The 12,308-nt window shown below is 42.8% G+C and overlaps 1 long non-coding RNA gene across 2 annotated transcripts in view; it reads right to left on the reverse strand.

Annotated features, from left to right (window-relative positions):
* The window catches only part of LOC126065876 (uncharacterized), a 63,070-nt gene that overhangs the window by 16,137 nt on the left and 34,625 nt on the right, over nt 1-12,308 (reverse strand). For both annotated transcript variants that reach the window (XR_007514945.1, XR_007514946.1), the window contains one exon: nt 10,870-10,968. This is a non-coding gene — a long non-coding RNA (uncharacterized LOC126065876). The remainder of the gene's footprint in view (nt 1-10,869; nt 10,969-12,308) is intronic.

A 12,308-nucleotide genomic window follows, 5' to 3' on the forward strand; every position in this document is an offset into this window, starting at 1 on the left:
CCAACCAACAGTTCTTCTTCACCCTCTCCACAGCATTGAGAACCATTGTTGTGTTCTTTTATTGTTATTTAATGTCCCGTGTTGACTGCATCACCATTTCACCACTCATATTACTGTGATGGTTAATTTCATCAGTCACCTTGGCTAGGCTATGGTGCCCAGTTGTTTGGCAAATATTAGTAGAGTTGATTTTATGAGGTAGTTGCATAAGATAAATCAATTGGCCTTAAATAGATTACCTTCTATAATGTGGGTGGATTTCAAACCAATCAGCTGAAAGCCTTAAGAGCAAAAAGAGAGTTTCCCTAGGGCGTGTTCTGCCTCCAGACTATAAATAAACATTTTGCCAGAAATTGCTTTTTCTGCACTCTTCCTATTGCCTAATTTAGGGATTTTGGCATGCAACCCTGTAGGAGTTCCCAGCCTGTCGCCTAACCTATAGATTTTGGACTTGGAAACCCCCCACAGTCACATGACCCAAGTCTTTAAAATAAATCTCTTTCATGTGTATAAACTGTTGGTTCTGTTTCTCTAAAGTACCCTGAGACAATCACTTCTAGATAGATGCTTTCATATAAGTGTCTATCTTAAGCTCCAATTCTGCATTAAGTGTGGAGGCAGGGTAGTTTCAGGTTTGGTTGATTCAGTGGTGCTACAATATCATTAGGAATTAAGTTCTTCCCACCTGTTTAGTTTTCCATCCTTAGGATTGTTGTTGTTGTTAGGTGCCGTTGAGTCAGCTCCAACTCATAGCGACCCTGTGCACAACAGAACGAAACACTCCCCACTCCTGCACCATCCTTACAGTTGTTCTTATGCTTGAGCCCATTGTTGCAGCCACTGTGTCAATCCACCTCATTGAGGTGTTATGACTTGTACAGTCTCCTTTGTGTCTCCACTCTGCTCTGAACATACTTCTAGCATATCTCCATTGCATTACTTCCAGTTCTTTTTGTGGACTGGAAACCCCAGTGGTATAGTGGTTAAGTGCTATGGGTGCTAACTGAAAGGTCGGCAGTTCTAATCCACCAGGTGCTCCTTGGAAACGCTATGGGGTAGTTCTACTCTGTCCTATAGGGTTGCTATGAGTCGGAATTGACTTGATGGCAACTGGTTTCTTTTTTTGTCGACTGCATCTTCTTTGAGAGCAGGGAACATGCTAACTAACTTTTATATTCCCAGTGTGCTAAGGCACAATGTCACCACATAATAGGTTTCAATAAGTATATATTGAATCAGAGAATTAGCAGGTTTACTATAGATAGCTATATATGTTGCCGACTCAGTCATCTCCCTATTCCCGGTACAAAGACACAAATTCTCCACTGATGCTTCAAATGCCATTCAGATCACTGTGCCTGACCAGGGAAGATGCCCAACTTTTCCCAAACCTGTCTCAGGAACTGCTCTTGGACAAGACCATATTTGGAAGAAAGCTTATACGTGAGGGACAGGCCTGAAGACAGAGGCATAACAAAGCCATTTTCCCCCACAGAAGTCACACCCCTCAAAGTTCCCTGAGGTCAGTTTCCTTAAGAACGGTTCACCAATTGCTACAGTTAATTAGCATAAACCACAGGATACCTTAGCAATAAGGGAACCTCTGAGAATAAGTGGAGATTTTTCTAAGCAATTTCGGCTACTCAGGATTAGGTGCTGCGTAGACGTATGGCCGGATCATTTCTGAGGTTCTGGGAGACGTGTCCTGCTGTATACACATGTCTGTGTGTATGTGTCTAGATGGCTTATTACTGCCATGAGGCTGAGCCCCCATCTGGAAGGTGGGCACTTTTGCTCTTGGCAGGGATTCATGGGAATGTGAGAAAGTGATGGAACTCACCCAACAGCCCATGTGGAGTGGCCCATCTTTATTTATTCGCCTGGATTGATCAGAGTTCCTGAAGGTCAGACTGAAGGCATGTGGGAGCCGTCCCCTTGCTTTTGTGTGGTTATCTTCACTTTGTGTACTGTTCCCAGGCCAGCCAGCCATGGCTACTATGACAGGCTGTTTGTCCTAATAAAGCACATGGCAGCAGCCATTACAGCTTATATAGAAAATAACTGTTGGAACCACTTTTTCTTTCAAGTTTGTTGTGCCTAAGATGGGCACTTGAGGCTTTATAGCACACCCACCCCCAACCTTCCCAGCACACTGTGCTTAGCTGATGTGGTTTGGAAAACCTGAAAACTGGTCAGCCAAGGAGAAAACAAGTCTATAAGCAGGGGATTTCGTCTTCAGATGCCCTTCTCACACTTGCCATTTCTCTACTCTTTATCTCTCCTGCAACTCTTCCTTTCCTCCCCTCCTGGAGGCACTAAGCTGTCTCACCCAGCGCAGTGCTTTTAGGAAAGGATCTGATTTCTGTCATTTACACCTGAGCATGAATTTAAGCACCTCTATTACATCTCCCAGGAATATTTGCCAATTAAATTTTCTACTACTTGTGGAATGAAAGACTTTGTCCCCTGTTAAAGTTTCAGGCATCAACGAATAGATATGCTATTCAAGCGCACACATATGCATGTATCTGCAATATCCAAACTCTGGGTGTTTTATAGCCTTTGATCCTTACAATACCTGCATGAGATAGAAAAGGTATTCGTAGCATCTTCATATTACAGAAAAAGAAACCTCTGTAATATAAGCGGTTTGTCTAAGTCACAGGAGGAATTCAGCCAAGCCTCCTACAATTCCAGCCTTGGCATTTAGTAGTTTTGTGTCTTTGAGCAGGAATGATCCCATTGGGTAGAAAGTCCCATAGCCAATGGGTGGTAAATGTCCCCACATGTTCATCTGGAAGTCAGGATCCTCAAAGTGACAAACCCTCATGTGGTTTTACCTTCTTCTGTGCAAGGCACTGCTATGTCATTAGGATATTAGGGATACTTCTAGTTGCCATCATCAGCCAATCCTAAAGGCATCTTCCCCTAAGTCACCCATCTCTTACCAGCCTGTAAGGGCAAAGGGATTTGCCTTGTTTATCTACATCCTTCAGCCTCTCACCATCAGAATTTGATATTCCCACTTGCACCTTGTTCAAAAGCCCCTCTCACTATATTCTTTTTCTCTTTGTGCAGCCTCCCCAGAGACCAGCCAGGACTCTGGCTAAGTTAGCAGTTATAATGAAGCAGGATATCCTGTTGGCAGAAAAATGGCAACTATTGAAAGAGCCAGGGTCTGTGTTCCATGGTCGTCTCTCCCTGCCCTCCCTCTCTGACTGCAGAGAAGGAACTTTACATTCCAGGCTCCAGCTACTTGCGCAGTGGTCTAGTTAGAGGCTTGCTCCCTAGCTCCACTAATGCTATGGCATTCCTGGGCAAGGAGCAGGAGGTGGTCTTCCTATTACCTGTTGAGCCTGTAACATGAAAAAGATACTATGCTAAGTGCTATACAGTATTTTCTCACTTAATTCCCATAAGTATCTGATGGGGTAGGGATTACTTTTCACATTTTCAGATGAAAGAATAGAAATCCAGAAGAGTTAAGTAACTTTCTAAAAGTCACATAACTAAGAAATGCTAAAACTGGTTTTGGAACCTGGGTCTGACCCTAAGGCTCAGTCTATTTCCATTACATCATGGTGATCTCCTTGGTCATAAAGTAAGACAAATGTGACTGGTATCAAGATTATTTGACAAACATCCTTGAACTCCTACTATGAGCAAAGCATTGTGGTGGGCCCTGAGAGTGTACAGATATGCACAATATAGCAAGTTTCTCTTCTCCAGGGACTTGTAATCTAGGGGAGAACATAGAGACAAACTTCAGAGCTTTTCTCCATCCATCTACCCACTTACTCATGCACCAATCTATCCACTCATTCCCCCTCCATCCAGCTACTTATCCACCCACCTATCCATCCATCCATCCACCCATCCATCCATCCAACCAACCATTGGATATTGTCTCTGCTATGTTCCAGGCACTGTGATATACTTTGTGGGAGATACAACTCTGATCAGGCTATCTTTATGGAACTCAGAATCCCATGGGCAAATCAGATATGTAACTATTCCTTTAACTCTTTTTAAAGCAAGAGCAAATGAAGCTTGAGGGGTTTATAAAGTGCTGTGTGTCCCTAGAACAAGCACCTTTAACTCTGTTCAAGGTGGGACATAAATGACTTCACCTAGACGTTGTCTTCTAATCAGTAACACCCTCCCTGGCTTATGGACTCAGCTGGCCATTCTCTCCTCTGGGATCTTAACAGAACTTGAAATACTTTCTATCATTATTGTCATGTTCAGGTCTCTATTTCAAGAGGCCCTTGAGGAAAGGAAGTCAGGTTCTATTCATTTCTGGCACCTGCATTGTATTTAGCAGGTGCCCCATTGTATTTATTGTCTTGAACTGGACCTCAGTGGAACTCAGCTTCCCCTAAGTGCAACTCTAAGATGAGGAGGGGAGGGGGCTGCCATATATGACCTCTTAGGACCCTGCCAGTGGTTTCATTCAGTGCTTCTGTAGTCCTCCCAGTCTCCTACACCATGGTCTCCTCTTCATCAGCACATCCTTCCCTAAGTCCCCTCCCTCTTCTTTATTCAACTCTCCCCCGCCCCCATATCATGAACTCACACAAACAAACAAAAAAGATCCCAACAAAAGAAATTCTCATTGCTGTAAAAATTTGGTGAGGAGAGTGTGGATAGGAGCATCTCTGGTCATCACTGGGCCTGGGTAATTTTTGTTTGCAAATTGCTAGATATGAACTGGGAAAGACAAAGAAAAAGTCCTTCTGGAGGCAGAGACGACCAGAGAAATATTGTGCTCTGTGAAATAGATAAGCAGAAGAGCTGTTTATTCCCTTGGTGGCATGAGACCTGTCTTTGAGGCAGATAAATCTTTGCTGGTAATACAGTACTTAAACCAGAACTGACACCTTTTTATATTAACTGCAGAGAATTGCTTTTGTAAGGCTCTGATACAAAGACTGCCACTGTTCTTTCTTGCATATCAATTGCTTGGCAGCCTGTTGCTTATCTCAGCCCTCCTTTTTGGGTAGTTGCCCCTGATCTCAATATGGAATCAAGGTCTGGGAAGGACAGGGAAGAAGGGGTGGCCCAAATGTGTAAGAGACAGCTAGCAGAAGCGCACAGGCGTTGCATGGGGTTTGTGTGTTTGCCTGTTCCAGGGATCCTTCTCTCCACCCCTCTCTGCCCTCGCCTTCGCCCTCAATTCCTACATAGGAACATGCTGGAACCAGCTGGGAGGCAGAGCAGATGGACATAGTGCAGTCACCGTGCGCACAGCTTTAGCCAGGCACCCGGGCCCTGAGGTCAAATGGGCCAAAATTATTTTTAACTGTTTTCTCTAATAGACAACTAATGCATACTGACTGCAGATAAATTGATAAGCAAAAAGAAGAAAAAAACTTCCCATAATATTTTGTTTCCTATCCTTCTAGGGGTAAATACATCTAATTTCTATGCATATATGTATTAAAAAGTAAAATTATGCTCTACATAGAATTTTAGCTTTTTTTTTCTTTCATTTTCCTCTTTAATGTATCATGTATATTTCCGTATCAGCAAACCTACTTCTACAACATGATGGGAGGAGCTGACATTGTCACACTGTTCTCATGCTCACAAAGTTCTGTGGCTCATGAAGACCTTTCCACTTCTCTGCTTGGCTAAAGGCCTTCCTCCCTCTTGCCTTCTCTACTTAATGCTACTTTTCACTGGATGCTACAAAGTATTTTCTCATTTAATTCCCCTAAGTATCTGTTATGGATTTACTTATTTCCCCCCAAAATGTATGTCAGCTTGGCTAGGCCGTGATTCCCAGTATTGTGTGATTGTCAACCATTTGTCATCTAATGCGATTTTTCTATGTGTTATAAATCCTGCCTCTGTGATGTTAATGAGACGGGACTAGACGTAGTGATGTTATGAGGCAGGACTCAATCTACAAGATTAGGTTGTATCTTGAGTTAATCTCTTTTGAGATATAAAAAAGAGAAGAGAGCAGAAAGACTGGGGAACCTCATACCACCAAGAAAGCAATTTTGGGAGTGGAGCATGTCCTTTAGACCCAAGGCTCCTGTGCTGAGAAGCTCCTAGATCAGGGGATGATTGATGACAAGGACCTTCCCCCAGAGCCAAAAGAGAAAGCCTTTTTTTTTTCTTTTTTATAAGTTAAGTCATGTCTGAAGATTCCAAGTCAAGTCACTTAACTTCTCTGAACTTCTGTTCTCTCGGCTAAAAATGTACACAATAACTTATACTACCCATAATTGGTTGTGTGACTTTGCCAAGTTATTTAATCTCACCAAGGCTTAGTTTCTCTATCTGTATAACAGACTATTAATTTTGGCATCATTTAAATGAGATGAGGATTAAATAGGACAATATTTATCAGCATGGTGTCTGGTAGGAAACCCTGGTGGCATAGTGGTTAAGTGCTACGGCAGCTAACCAAAAGGTCTGCAGTTCGAATCCCCCAGGCGCTCCTTGGAAAGCCTACAGGGCAGTTCTACGCTGTCCTTATAGGGTCTCTACGAGTCGGAATCAACACGACGGCAGTGGGTTTGGTTTTGTGGTGTCTGGTAAAGGGTAGATACTCAATTAAAAGCAAAAAAAAAAAAAAAAAAAATGCTTTTTTGCCCTCCAGAGTATGCTCCCCACACTAGTGACTTTAGTCTTCTGTGGTCTGGCCTGCTTAGCATCACTTGGCACCTCTGGTTGTTTAAGTCTCTAGTGTTGGTCTGTTCCTCCTTCCCAGGCTGGGTTTGCAGGGTACCTTTCTTTGATCTGTCAATCTTGTTTCTTCCTAGGTGTTCTTTGCCCTAGGGGGTTCTTCAGCCTCCATGGCTGCCTAACAGAGAGGGGCTCTGTCTTTATGGATACTTTGTAGTTCCCTAAACAAGTTCACAAGGAGCTCTGGTGTCACAAAGGTTAAAGTACTTGGTTGCTAACTGAAAAGTTGGCAGTTGAAACCCACCCAGGAGCTCCAAGGAGAAAGGTCTGGCTATGTATTCCTGTGAAGATTATAGCCTAGAAAACCTTAGGGGGCAGTGGTACTCTGTCACATTGGGTCATTATGAGTCAAAATCAACTTGGTGGCACTTAACAACAACAGACAAGTTCCAAGGCTCTTTTGATTTTATGAGTTTCACTGCATATTGCTTTAGACTAACTGGAAGGGGATAACAATAATGTCTTGTGCTCCGGAAGTCACTTTGCCATTATAGACGTGGGCCTCGGCTTGACTTAACCTATATCATTCCCTGATCCTATTTCCCAATCGTCCTTAGGAAAAATCCTTTTGGCTTTTGTCCTGAGACTCCATGTTGTTCTTTCCCAATGCAGATCATGGTGCTCCTAGCCCTACCCCAACCATTCTCTGCCCTCTTCTCAAGCATTGGCAGCCTCCCAGGGTAACGGCCACTTGTGGCACAGAACCTATAGCTGTGAGTACTTGGCTAAGCTGGAAACCCATATCCCCTGCCAATCTATAGCTTCCTTCCCAAGCAGATGCCACCACACAATGGAATTAACATAAAACGCAACTCGGCAGAGGCACATTTAATTTACGGTGATTATACTGTCTATTATACAACACAGTTTTAAGTACTACAAGCTCCCTGGAGAACAGGGAGAAAAAAACACATGTAAAAAGAACCCAACCCTCTCCAAAATCACATAATGGCAGAAGAATCTTAGTAACAGAATACAATTCATGGCATAATAAATAGTGTATTTTAAAGTACTTAACATTTCTCAATTCTCTATTTCAGTCCCATCAGGAACTCAGTTTATTTCTAGTGCGGGGGAAAAATATCAACAATTTAAAATTCTGAGACACAATTAGAGTTGAGTGTGGGTTCTTTACAAGAGAATGTTCCAGGGTAGATGTTGGGTGGGTTTCCCACTGAGTGGAACAACTGTGCTCTGCTAGTATATTCTGGCCAGCACTGGGCCTGGACACAGTGTCTCAGATGAACAGAGCCACATACTTTCTGGGCCCTGCCCACACCTCTACTAATTCCCAGGCTGCCTCTCTCTGCCTGGGGAGCAGGGGGCTAATGCTGCCCCGTTCCTCCTCACAGTCTCAGTTCTCCTGTATGGGAAAAGGTCAACACAGGTGATTCAAAGAACAGGAACCCTGCAGTCCTCGAATCCTGATTCTCCTACTCACTAGCCATGTGACCACTCTGGGCCTCAGTTTTCTCATCTGTAAAATGGGTTTAACACCAGCCCTCTCAGGTTTGTTGGGAGAATTTGATGCAGTTTCACAAAGTAGCTAGCAGAGTGCCTGGCATATAACAGTAGCTCGACAATATTTTATTCCCTCCCTGCTAATGTTCTGTCTTCCACTCTCTTTCCTTCTGTAGTAAATGGAGAGACAATATTTTTCCAAAAGGAATAGGTCATGAAAAGCAGGCTTTCAGGTAACTCTGGGGAGATGTTTGGACACGAGAGGATCTTTTCAACACTTTCAAATAGTCTGTGAGCCTTGAAGATATACATCAGCTGGGAACTGTGGAGGTGTGAATCTGTCTAGAAGCAGAGGTTTGAACCAGATGGCCTCTGGGCTGAAAAAGCCCCTTCTCTGCCCCTCAAGCCACTACGGTCTAGAAGGAGTGTCAGGTGTGTTTGCAGTAGAGACCTGAGCTAGAAGACAGAACAGAATGTGGTGAAGGTGCTGAGGAAGTAATAGCTGGCCGTCTGGCTTTCCAGAGGTGGTGTGATGGTTAATGTTATGTGTCAGCTTGGCTAGGCTATGATTCTCAGTGGTTTGGCAGATACTGGACTAGTTGCTCTTTCACAATGTAATATAATGCAGTCACATTCCATGATGTGATCTGATGGGATCAGCCAACAATTGAAAGGGATGTTTCCCTGAGGGTGTGACCTGCCTCCAGTATACACACGGATGTTCTGGCAAAGCTTGCTTTCTCAACCCTGCAGTCTTTTCATCACATAACCTCCAGTTCTTGGGACACAAGCCTGCAGAAACCTCTGGCCTGCTACCAGACCTGCAGATTTGGGATTCACCTGTCCCCACAACCCTGCTGAGGTCTCCTGCCTGCCACCTGACCTGTGGATTTGGGACTTAACAGCCTCCATGATCATGTGAGCCATTTCCTCAAAATCCTGTGAGCCATTTCCTTGAAGTAAATCTCTCTGTATATCTATGTATGTGTTTCACGGTTGATTTTGCTCCTCCAGAGAACCCAAACTAAGAACGAGAGGTAACATTAGGGCTGTGGATGAGTCACAGGACAGCCACACTTGAAACTCCACTGAGCCTGGACTACACCCTCACTAAAGAACAACTACTTCTTGTTTTCAAGGGAGAAGGCGGTAACCTCTTTGCCTAGGGAACATGGAGCTAATGCTGCCTTCATTAGAGGGGTCTTCAGAACCTCCCTTCATAACTTGCTTAGCAAACTTTATTGCCAACTTTATGTAACTCAGCACAACTTATGAACGGGGGGCCCTAGGGTGTGACATATACCAGGTGAGGCACAGACTCAGTCCAAAGATGAACGAGACTCTGTCCCTACTTAGTAGAGCTTATACTCAGACTGGACACCCAAAAAACCCAGTGCCATCAAGTCCCAGGGGACTATAAAACACTACAGAGTAAAGTGTGTGCTTTCAAAGAGCTAAAGGCAAATTGAGACACAAAGGTTTTAAACCACAAGATATTGTACCCCTCCTGATAGAGAGAGAGATTATTTCTGCTAAATGAAATAAATGGCATTTGGGATCACTACAGACTTTAGACTGGTTTTCTTAGGGCCACACTTTAGGGGGGATAGAGACCTCTCCTTTCCATCATTCTCTATGTGATATGACCTTCATATGCCTGGAAACTGTTACTTAGTCCATAATCATTCCTTTCTGTATTAAGTGAGAGAAGCAGATACCAATCAGTCAACACATATTTACTATGCACTTAATACATGGCCAACACCTGGATTGCTGAGCTCTGTTGGGACACAAAATAGTAACTGACATGTATAATACTTAGCAATTTACAGAACATTATATCATGTATATCATTTATTTATATCTTATGTATTTTATGTGTGATCCTCATAATAAACCTGCACAGTCAGGCAAAATATAGGTACACATACAAATATAATCTTAAATATTATTTTAATTTACATTATTACAATCTTCACTTTATGAAGAAAATCCCAAGGCACAGGAAAGCTAAGTGAGCTTGCCCGAGGTCGCAGAGCTAGTATGTGGTAAGTCATGAAGCAGGGTCTTTAGATTCTAAATTCCATGCTGTTTTTACAATTCCATTCTGCCTCTTACAAATACATGCTAGCGGGGATATGGTGTTTGAAGATTATTGCTGAATATCTAGAACTATATGCAATATGAATTCCAAAAATCTTGCTGGCCCCTAGGTTGCATATATAAATGAAAGGGCAAACAAGTCATTCTTTCTGCTAGAAAAAGCTCCAAACTCCGAACATTTCCTCATTTTAGTGAAGTGCCAACAAGATCTTAGAGGTTAACCCTTATACTGGCCACACTCAACTCTTCTTTCTCCCTTTTTTTTTTTTCTTTTTCCTGTTGCTTTACAGAGTTGAAACCGTTTACACAAAAGGAAAGCCAGGCTCCCTTTCACTGACGTTTTCCTATTTCTGTTAACCCCATTCTGTCCAACCAACTGCTACCTATATACTCCTGATGAAATTCTCCTCAGGTCCTCAGGAGGTGTCTGGGTGTGGATCTAAAAATGGTGCCAGATGATAATTCACGTTGTCTTTGTTGTTATAAACTGGCATAGCTTCTATGTAAAATTATACCATTTGGCTTTGTATAGTTGCAACTACACTTTTCTGCATTTTTTTTTTTTTTTTTTAGAGTAAGGGAAAAAAAAACAATTATTTAGCTCACCTGCTTTGGGCACAAGGAATTCTTATCTTCTAGATTCTCAGAATTCAATGCTCAGCTCTGAGGCCAATGCTGGAATTGGGGCCTCTGGTCTCCAGGAACCTGTTGGTGCAATGTAGGTGTCAGGTATGATGGAACAGGCTCGGTTGGTGGAGGTGAAGCTGGAGAGAATAGGAGCATTAGGAGAGTTTCAAAAGAAAAAAGATACTGTAGTCCAGCTTGCTGATAGTTTCTATGTAGGAAATAAAGAAGAGAAAGACCTGAGTACCTCAAACCATATCATTTTTCTGAATAACCCAGTTGGAGAAAAATCCAATTTCACAAACAAAGAGTAAGTTTGTAGGTAGGATAGACCTGTTTTAGCCACAGGGTTTTCTGTTTCCATACTTATATGGCCCTGTCATATTTTTGGAATTCAGTAAATATTGAAAGAATGAGTGAATGGATGAATGAGTCATCTCATGAAGACTTGGAGATACCAATTTAGGGTAAAAGTAATAAGATATCTGCTACAGTGATGCTAAAAAGAAAGAAAGCCCCACAGATAACGACATCATCACCACATTTCCCTTCTGCACAAATGGAAAAAAAGGGGCTGGAGAAAAGAAAACTCTTTGGAAAAGGGAGTGATGTAGAGGAGACTGGTTCAGAAGTCTTTGGCTTTCCTGAAACCTGGTCTTTACATAAGAATTGCAAAAGAGAGGAAGGAGAATGGGAAGGAAAGAGAAAGAAACTAAAAGAAGAGAGAAAAAGAGAAGATGAAAAGAAAGGGAAGATAGAGAGAAGGAAGGTGAAGAAGTAAGGGTAGAGGAAAAGAAAAGAGAGAAACAGGGCAGCCAGCAATACAAAGAGGAATAAAAAAATTGAATGTGAGCGATGTAATGAAAGAAAAAAGGAAAAGAAAGACAGAGAAAACATGATTCCATTCTAAGAACGTTGTCACCGCGGGTGTGCTGATGTTGTCAGAGGAGGGGGTTTGGGCCATTGTGCAACTATTATTATATAATTACCTCTAATAATGGTAATTTGCTGGGAGAGGTCATTGCCTGCATTGTGGATGGAATCTGATTTGATGAGACTGACTCTGCCTGTATTCATACTGCCTGACTGGGGTGGTGGGGGGGCCCAGTCAGGGGAACTGAAAGGAATAGAGGATGTTCCCCTCCAGCTTTCCTGAATAGAGGCTGCTTCAGACTCAATCACATTCGATTATTCCCATTTATAATTCTCCCAGTCATAGCCTTGTCTTTCCATTAATTATGGCGATTAACTTGAACTATTGTTGATGCTAATTAGACTTTGAGAAATGTGTTTGGGCTGCCCATTGGTTGGCATTCAGGAAGGGAAAGGCAGTGGAGAAAAATGGGAGAAAGTGCCAGGCTTAATCTGTCTGTACTTGGACACATACAGAGGAGAGAGCTGGACTGGCTAAACCACAGAAG

Source organism: Elephas maximus, chromosome 22, assembly GCF_024166365.1.
Source record: "Elephas maximus indicus isolate mEleMax1 chromosome 22, mEleMax1 primary haplotype, whole genome shotgun sequence".
Taxonomy (NCBI): domain Eukaryota; kingdom Metazoa; phylum Chordata; class Mammalia; order Proboscidea; family Elephantidae; genus Elephas; species Elephas maximus.